The following is a 9941-nucleotide window of genomic DNA, read 5'->3' as shown; positions in this document are numbered from 1 at the left end:
CTCCGTTATTTCACTCACAAAGAGACACACACTCATCTCATGTCTAACAGTCAGTTCTTCCTGAATCTCCTTAGCAGGGCCTGTGGAGTACATAACTTACCCCCACCTAGCCCTGCACAATCACTCTCGAAGACAATGTATCTATTGTTTTTCCATCATATCACTTACCACCCTCTGAAGTGGTCTTAATTTATGTGTTACTGTCTATCGCCCCTTGGCAGGAGAGGAAAATCAAACTCATCCTTTTTCCTCTTTGGTTCTACACCTGGGGTCCTGGAAATAAATTGGCAAAAGACAAAGTAACAGGAGAAAAAAAAAAGCTTTATTTCATATGCATATGAAAGGGCCTCAAGAAATGAAATGAAAATCCCAAAAAGCATTTAGATCCAGGGGTTTACATACCATTTTAACAAAGAGCAATACATTTGTCGGACAATGACAAAACAAAGGAAAGGGGGTTTAAAAGTCTAGGAGCTGTAAATTGTGGGAAGGTAGATATATGGGGGAAACTAATGGAAGGTAAGAATTATTTTAGTAAAGTCTGTTATGCAAGTTCATCTTGGCAGTCTCCATCTCAGGTGATAAAGGTGTTTTGCTCTTCCTGGTATAGGAGAAGAGAGAGGGAACAATTTTACAAAGGGAATTTTATTTTCTGCCTTTAAACAGGTGGGGAAGGGTAGAGAGCTTTTACCTGCATCTGCTGTTTCTTAATTCAGCTCAAAACAACCTTTATGCCAAAGTGGCATATTTGGGGGTAGCATATTCTGATCTCCTTCACCTTCTAGAATACAAGCTCTGGACCATCTTCTAGAATGCACTCAGGAACTCATCTTGTTCACTGCTAAATCCAGAGTATCTACAACAGAGCCTGGTACATAGGAGGACTCAATAGTAATGTTGACTACATGAAGAGATGAATTTCCCCAATAAATAATGCTGAACACATGAAAGAATGAATTCATGATTTATGAATTTTTGCTCTCCTAAAAAAGTTTGCTCCAATGGATCTTGTTAGCAGATGGATTTATGAGAAGAGATTAAAACTGCTCAAGGGGGCTATCCGGAATTTGTGGTCTGCAATGGTGACACTAATTTTGTTCTGATTTCTGCTATACTTCTTGCTTGGGTGATCAACGTCCTATTGCACAGTCCTGGAACGGATGCAGACTCTCCTGCTTCATGTGAGACCAGCTCAGGGCAGTGTTCGGAGTAGATAAGGTCATTGTCTACTTTGGGTGTTTTTCCGGCTTGCTGACATTCTTGATGCCTCCATTCCACTGGCTTCCACTGTTGTTAATATACAAGAGAGAAAATTCAAGGTGACTCTTGAGCTATTTAAACTCCAGGGTAGATGAATTGATCAGGCCTTTCCTGAGAGGTCTTATTTAGAGCAGGAACAACACACAGTCCTTGATTATCTAAGGTTTACTGTACCCAAGACAATCTTCCTATGCGTTATAATTTAGTGGCAGACCAGCCCCACCAATGCCCTCCACCCACAACCTAACTTCTTTTGTTTCCCATTTGATTCTTGCTTCCCCAATTTGGAGGGAGGAAAAAGAAAATAAGATTTGGTGTTCTGACGGATCATTTGAGCAATCTTAGAGCTGAAAACTATCTGACTGATCGTCAAATACAGTGTTTCCTAAACTTGTCTGAGCATAAGAGTCACCCAAGGTGCTGGTTAAAAAAACAATTCTCAGGCCTCACCCTGCTGATTTGGATTCAATAGGATGAGGTGAGGCAAGGGATATCTGTATTTTTAACAAGTGCCGCAGGTGATCCACATGTTCAAGCAAGTTTGAAACACCAATCTAACACAACCCTTCCAATTACCAGATGAAGAAACTGAGGCTCAGAAAGGCCTGGGTGTTCGTCTGGTCACATGGCTCAAGAATCTTCATGTTCCTTGATCTGGATTCTCTCTTATGTCAACCTGCCTCCATCTCCCTAAAACAAAACAAAACAAAACAAAACAAAACCCAACTATTAAAGCCCACACAACAGGAGAATTGAGCACTCAAAAATGCTTCCCTAGTATTTCCAAAAAAAAAATGTTAGCTGACTTCTTTCAGTAATCCTTCATTGTGAAACATCTTTAAAAAACAAACAAACAAAAAACCCCAAACTCTCTACTTATAATGTACGTGTGGTCCAGATTAGCACAGAGACTTTAAAAGCAAGCTCTGCAAATGACATCTCAGGATGTTCTCTGACTTGGTCTTCTGGCTCTGTTGTGTCAGCCATCCATGTCTTCAATCCTAACCTGGATCCTCATCGAGTGTCACTTGGCTTATCTGGTGAGTAAAGAATCCACTAAGGTAGGTAAGTGTTCAGAGCAGTTTTTTCATCATCAGGAACTTAAAACAATTACTAATCTGCTTTCACTAATGGAATCCATCTGTGCATGAGCAATTTGTGTGGTTTTTCCTAAGAAGAACATCATATTCTCCATATACTTAAATGCTTAATACTTGCAATCCAAGAGACGGAAATATCCAGCCAGCCCCAGTTCTTATAAAACAGAGCTGAAAGCAGGTGATTCAGCTGACGTTAGATGACTCAGCCTGCCTTGGTGGCCAAAGTTGGTGAGTCATCTGTCTGCTCTCTCAGGAAATTCATTTCAGGAACCCCATTTCCAGGGACCTCCTTTAATTAAGCTCATTAAATTCATTAGCAACTCATTGGTTATTTTTGAATTATCATAGCCTTTTCCTTCATCCTCAGCTTTTATCCTCCTCAAAGAAATCCAAGGTGAAGTTGGAGATATCAAACAGTAAGTTCTACAAGGAACATCCCACATCTAGGGTGAACTTGTATTTCCTTTTGGTTTAATTTCCCTGGTAATCTGGGCTTTCAGGGGAAACCCAAAGTATGAAGCGGTTTTGCCTGGGGACAGATCCTTAGATTTGCTAAACCTCATGATGAATGAAAAGTGAGTTGAATAAATGCCTAGTTTGGGTTTACTGGGCAAGAGTTTAATGTAAATTTTAGAAGTTATAATAAAATATTCTGCGGACTGAAAAATTTTTATACTATTTGACATAAAGAAGTTATGTTTTCTATCTGGATTCTCTTCAATGTTATTGATATATCTGAAAGTCTTTCAGGCCCTGAACCTTATCTTAATTGGCTATTGCAAAATTGTTCATCTTCTGTCATTATAATAGTAGTAGTTGTTACTGTTGTTTATTGAGCATTTACTTTTTACCCACCATTGAGCTAAGTTGAAAATATGGAGGTACTAATTTGTTCCCAATGGTCTAAAAAGACAGAGGTCTTTTAAGAAATTTTAAAACATTAATTATTTGTTTAAGGCAGGGATTTAGAAAGAGAGCCCAGAAAAATGTTAATGGTCAATCTTTCTGTGCTAGATTTGTGAATACTAAAGCACTGATTTTAGTGAAATACTTTTGGAAACCAGACTCCAAGATGGAAAAGATGGAAGTTGCTCAAACCATTAGAGCAATACTGACAAACCATCATCCCTTAAGATTGCTCCTTACTAATGATTGAAAACATTCTCTGAGGGTTGAGTCAAGTAGCACATTGGCTCAAATTCCTCCTGGAACTGATGAGCACATGTCTGGGGCCAAATGACTGAGACAATATGGGAAACAAAAAAAAACATTCTCCTAAAATATCTTCTATTTCCCCTCAGCACCCATCACTGCTAATCTGGGCAAAGGCTGAACTCCTTGCCTACAGAACCCATTTTCAGAGAACTATGACTTCCAGCTTCGACCAGCACTCACTCACAAGCAATACTACTAGAAGCCCTAAGTGGCAAACAAATCACATGAAACCATTCTAAAACCATTTTAAACCATTCTTAAAGATTTCCCCAAACTTTCTCTTTGCAGATGGCAAAGTTGAGATTAGACAAGATGATCTGATGAAGATCAAGTATATTTTTGTGACGAACCATAACATGACCTCAGGTCTCCCATTCTTTCCTCTATATTCAAATCATTTTTTTTTTTAATGCCATCTTTGGATCTCAATACCATGATTGGAGTCTCTGTCTGCACTGGGTTTTTTTGTTTGTTTGTCTGTTTTTTAAGCAAACAACAGAAGAACAAATACTACTTAAGCCTTTAGCTAAAACAGCAGAATGGAAAGTTTATCAGATGGTTCTTTTTATGAAATCATCCTTAAAATATTACCCATTATTGGGTAGGTGGTTGGCTAAGTGGTTAGAGTGCAGTGCTCATAACACCAAGGTTGCCAGTTCGATTCCCACATGGGTCAGTGAGCTGCGCCCTCCACAACTAGATTGAAAACAACTTGAGATGGAGCTGATGGGTCATAGAAAGACACACTGTTCCCCAATATTCACCAATAAAAAATGATATTATCCATTATTACCTCATTTTTATACCCAGAAGATCATTCTCTATTTTGCTTTGTCCTCATTGAAAGATTATTTTATTGCATATAATCTTTGACCTAGAACTTCATCATAGACATACTTTCCCAAAATTATACTGGGCCCTACATAGTGGCAATGATTGAAAACATCAAAAACAGGAGACTTCTTTTTTAAAAATTACCTTAGAGACATACATAGACTATGTTGTTGTTCAAAAAAGAGAAGAAGAAAAGATCCCTACTTATTGATATAAGGAGATGTTCAGGATATGTTGTAAAGTGAACCAAGAATGTATGTAGGATGACTCCACATGGGTTTGTTTTATGTATATATCTTTATTTCTACATAGAAAATTCTGGAAGTATACCCAAGAGCAGTACTATTTTCACTATTCACACTATTACTTGATAATAATTTCATAAGTAATACCAAAGAGCAAGTGGGGGAAGGCTATCGTGTTTTTCTAAATCTGGGGCTGTTGGCCAAAATCAATAGATTTGACTTATTTGTAAAAAGAAGTTAATCTCCCAGGCAGGGCTGCTAGAACTGCAACCAGGGAAATGAGATAGAGACAGATGGTGAAACAATTGACTTTTATCAACTGCTTTGGTTTTCCCCTTTGGCCAAATACATTAAGAGCCATTTAAAAGGGAAACACTATAATTACACCTACATGATAAATAAAAACAGCAGCAAAATGATAGGATTAGACTCTTAATCCTTATTACCACCTCCTTAGAAGACAGGTGTGACAGCCACTCATTCAGGAATACACCTGAGGCCACACCTTGTGTGTCATATTACATCTTGTTTGTCAGATACCTTGTGCTTGGTATCACAGCAGAAAGAAAAATAACCAAAGAAATTCCACCCAACAAGATATCTAGGTGAGCTGAGCATTTGCATAGGCCCAGAAATTATGCCAATGTCTCTTTTGCCTTCCTATCTTGGCAGCTTGCACTTTGGTGAGGCCTGATGAACGATTGTTTATAAAGTATCACCAAACTAGCATTTCCTGTTTTCTCTAGAGTTCTAGCTTTTTGGCATATAAAGTTAAGGTTAAAAACCTCACAAGGGTCCATTCCATTCTATTTACATATTATTAATCTTAAACTGAGGAGGGTTTTCACCCTCCTCTTTTTAGGAAGATAGGAATTCATGGAAATACAATCTTTTAAATCCTTTCTTAAAAGCAATTTCAGGTCTATAAAACAAGAACCTTAAAAATGTCTTTGCTTTTTGATATAACAATTTGATTTACATCTGTAATTCCATCCAAACCACATAATCAAAGAGGTCGACACGATTCAGGTACGAGGATGCACTTCAAATTATTATCATTGTGGAATCATGCTTCCCTTAAATAGTAAGAGTTAAATCAGCTACAGTACATTCACATGATACAATAGTACAGTGTCATTGAGAATATTAATAATAAGACTCATATAAACTATGCACATACCATATCATCTAATTTTATTATTTATAATGTTAACTGTCACTGTTTCTGAGATTTGGGATGATGTTGTTTTTCTGTACTTTCTGAGTTTCCTACAATAACTATTTCTCTCATTAGCAGAAAAACATAAGTAAAAACGTCACTGATCTTCTTGAGTTTGCTCAGTTACTAGCACCTGCCCATTGAAAATTGGTGATTGGCTCCAATCAGCCGTCACCTAGGAGTCGTCAACATCACCACCATCATTCTAAGCATGCCACCAGAAGTGGAACGGAACCTGAGTAAACTTCTGTGGTAAGTCATGCCTGTGTCAGAACAACAGAACTGAAACTTTCCAGTTTCCCAGTTCCAATTATGACTTCTAGTGGTAGGCAAATATCTAGCTTCAGTCTGACTTCGTTTCTGATAGGCAAGGAGAGACTCCAAGCCCGTCAGTAAGAAAGAAGCTCATTTCTTCCCCTGACGTTATAAGCCATTTATTGAAGCTTCCTAAGAAGTTAAAAGAACGGCACCGTTCATGTTATTATATCCCCAATAAGTTGAACTGTGGAAAATGAAGATGTGGACATCCAAGGAGTTCTACCCCACAACACAGAGAGAGAGAGAGAGAGAGAGAGAGAGAGAGAGAGAGAGAGAGAGAGAGAGACAGACAGAGAGAGAGAGAGAGAGAGAGAGAGAGAGAGGAGAGAGAGATTAAGGTTGACCCTAACTTGTTACCAAAATTACATAAATTTGTTCATCTTGTTTACTTGAAAGGTCAAAATCTAGTTCTACTTGGAGCTGAGACAGGTTCACCAATTAAGCATGGGTGAAAGGAACACCAAAAGGACTCAGCAATCCCTAAGGAAATTTATTACAAGCAATCTCTTTACATGGTAAATACGCTTGTAACAATTCACTTTTTAATACAACAAAAATTGCTTTGAGTCCCTCAAGGCTAGGTGCTAAACAGCAATCAGTATTTATTTTGTCAACACCAACAATATGTGTAACAGGATTTCTCAAATGGGCTAAGGCTGAGATTGGGACATACCCTACCAGACATGCATAATAGGCGACAATGAGAACCACTCCCACTCCCTACTCTGTGTATCCACTGGTTTACAAGAGGCTGGCAATCTTCCTGGGAGAACTCAGTGTCTATAACTAGAGCTGACAGACACACACAGGCGTTTCTGGTTGGAGACAGAACCAATGGCACAGGGAGCTGGAGAACACAGACGTGAGCTAGAGCCAGTTCCTATCAGCCAGAGAGCGCCCACTGCGCATCTCTCTTCCCAACTCCCTGTTCAGTGACTGCACACTGGTAGCTCGAAACTGAGCATGGTGTGAGCATTTACACCGTGGAAAGCAACAAATGTTATAAACCAGGGTCCTTCGCCACCCCTACTGCCACCCCCACAAGCCAGATATTAAACAGTTACTAGCGTACCACCGCTAGAGCGCTTAAAAGAGAACACATTTAGGGAATGAAGTGTCTGCAGTGACAAGGTGCATTCACCAGTGTGATGTGGGGCTATTGCTAGAATGAGTTTCACCACACCAATCCTGCTGGCCGCTGTGGGCCCTGGGAGGGCCCCACTCGTGTTGGGCTGGAAAGACAGAGCATGAAACCCTGCACGTGTCTTTGAGTACATATTTATATCCCACGAGACCTTAAAAATCTGATTCCTAACCTCACAATAGTACTCTCAGTACTCTTGCTGAAGAGCTGTGGTAGAAGAGGTCCCATTACGTGAATATCATAATATCCATGTCCGGACATGGTTCCCACGAGGTCCTGTCCTCCAGAAAGACCAAACAGGAATTAATCACATAGGATCAATGGCAGAGCAAGCCAGGTGAGCGATGGTCTGAAAACTGGTTCTCTGACTTAACCTGGGGTTGAAGATACATATTCCTATACCACTCTTGCTTTTCCTACTGGCCACTGTGATGTTCCAAGAAGAGTGAATATGGAATTTTCCTGTATGTTAACTATCTCGTGGCTACTTCTCAGCAACCATGAAGACTGTTCTGCAGCTTTGATCGATAGCTCTGGCACCCACAAGCACAACAGAACCCCAACACAGGGGATCCCCAACAAAGGGGATTCCCAACACAGGAGCTGCCTTCTTGCATCTACAAGAATGTTAACAGGGAGGGACAGGAGCTCATTTCCTTCCTTATTTCATAGACTGGACATTAGCAAATGCAGTGATTAGCAGGGGTCAGTATTCCTCTGGGTTAACCCTGTGAAGTGAAATAATGCAAACATACAAATTACCGAGGCCAAATATAAAAGGAAAATTACAGTGGTATGAGAGCACACAGGCAAATACTGTTTCCTGTTGGGAGAAATCAGAAAACTTCCCAGGGGGAAACATATTTAAACTAAGACTTAAAGGCTAAGTAGGCTTTCAATAATAGATCTGGAGGAAGGCAAGAGTCTTTGGCAAAAGGTAATTTAGTAATGAAAACAGCATAGACAGAAGAATTGTTTATATTGTTTATTTTCCGCGTATTACCTATGATATTTTGACATTTTAAAAACCTTTCTGGCTGAAGAGAGACTGCCACTCCTGGGATTAATCAATTCTTAGAGATAGCAAAGGGCCCAGTAGGGAGCAAGCCTTTGATATGCAAACCAGCCACTCCAGAGCCATACCTCCTTTATCTGGCCCTTGCACCCAGGAAGAAATATTCTTCTGCCTTAATTGTCCCAGGGGAAGGTGCCAGGCAAGAGGACTCACCCTAAAGGCTTGGAGCCTTTTGACATTATTCACACTGGCCTATCCTACCCTGCCCCGCCTTGCCTTTCCCAGAAACCGTAGTAAAGGTTTTAGGGGCTTCCCCTGGCTCTTATCTTCTGCCACCTGAACCCAAACCTGGTATTCCTCACATGGCCCTGCCGGCTGTGGCATGCCTCTTTCTCTAGACCTGTGATTATAACGCATTTTGTTTTCCTGAGCTTCTCCCGTGTCCCCACTAGTGGCCGCACCTGACTGATCATTTCATAAAAGAACACGGAACAACTACAAAGGAAGAAAGTTCTGGGTATGTCCACGAGACTGAACTTAGATGTGCACTTTTACAAGGGGAGACTGAAGGGCGGCTGACCAGGTCGTGGAGGACCAGGACCCACACGATGAGGAATAGACCACAGAGGCCTCTGTAGAGAGGAATGGCAGGTGCAGGGCTATTTCCAGTTAGTGTGGTACTGGATGAGACTGGAGGTGGGCAACCAAAAGAAGTTGTCAGAGTCATCCGGATGAGCTGGCATTAAGACACCGAGAAGAAGAACAAGGGGTTGATAACTAGAAGATGGTAACATTAGTAGAGAAAGTGAACCACCTAGGCAGGTTTGGGGACAAAGATAGAGAGTTCGGTTCTGGAGTTACAAGAATAAAACCTCTGGTATAGGTTTTAGCATCAAGGGAAGGATTCCTACGTTACGACTGATTGTTGACAAGTTATCATTAAAGAGTCAAAATGAAAACCTGTTATAACATGGTTGTTTTGACTTGCATTTCTTTAATTATTATAGACTTGAAGATCTTTTTATTCACTCATTCATTCAACAAATACTAAATGAATTCCTACTATGTGCCAGGTACTAATCGAAGAGTGAGAGATATAGCATGTGCATCAGAGATAATGTTTCCTGACCTCATGGGTCTTGCCTTCTGAGGGGAGAAATTAACAATAACCAAATACATGAGAAAATATATAGTATATCTAGTGGTGATAAGTACTACCAATAAAAGTAAAGCAGGGTAGGGGAATACGAAATGCTGGTAGTTGGGGGTGCAATTTTAAATAGGGAAGGCCTCATAAGAAAGTGACATCTGAGCAAAGTCATCACAGGTGAGGGTGTGAGCCAAAACGATATCTAGGGAAAGGGAAATTTAGGCAGAAGGAACATAAGCATAAAGGCCTTTGGCTGGACCATAGCTGGCTCCCTCTTTTCAAATATTTATTGAGAACCTATAGTTGGTATTCTGTGAACTGCCTGTTCATATGCACATTTTGTCCTAGGTTGCTTGTATTTTTCTTGTGGAATTATAAGAGTTCTTTGCATGTTAAACAAATTAATCCTTGCCTAGCATATATATTACAAACATTGTCCTC

The 9941-nt window shown here is 40.1% G+C and overlaps 1 protein-coding gene across 1 annotated transcript in view; it reads right to left on the bottom strand.

Moving 5' to 3' along the window:
- Window positions 1–301: 301 nt before the first annotated feature.
- Window positions 302–9941, bottom strand: part of ZNF365 (zinc finger protein 365) — a 58233-nt gene continuing 48593 nt past the window's right edge. Inside the window, exons 6-7 of the transcript XR_013994942.1 lie at window positions 1837–1950; window positions 302–1287 (exon numbers count right to left, since the gene is read on the bottom strand). The gene's annotated coding sequence lies outside the window, so the exon portion shown is untranslated. The remainder of the gene's footprint in view (window positions 1288–1836; window positions 1951–9941) is intronic.

The sequence above is a fragment of the Rhinolophus hipposideros genome (genome assembly GCF_964194185.1).
Source record: "Rhinolophus hipposideros genome assembly, chromosome: 15".
Taxonomy (NCBI): Eukaryota; Metazoa; Chordata; class Mammalia; order Chiroptera; family Rhinolophidae; genus Rhinolophus; species Rhinolophus hipposideros.
This window is presented reverse-complemented; position numbering and strand designations above follow the sequence as displayed.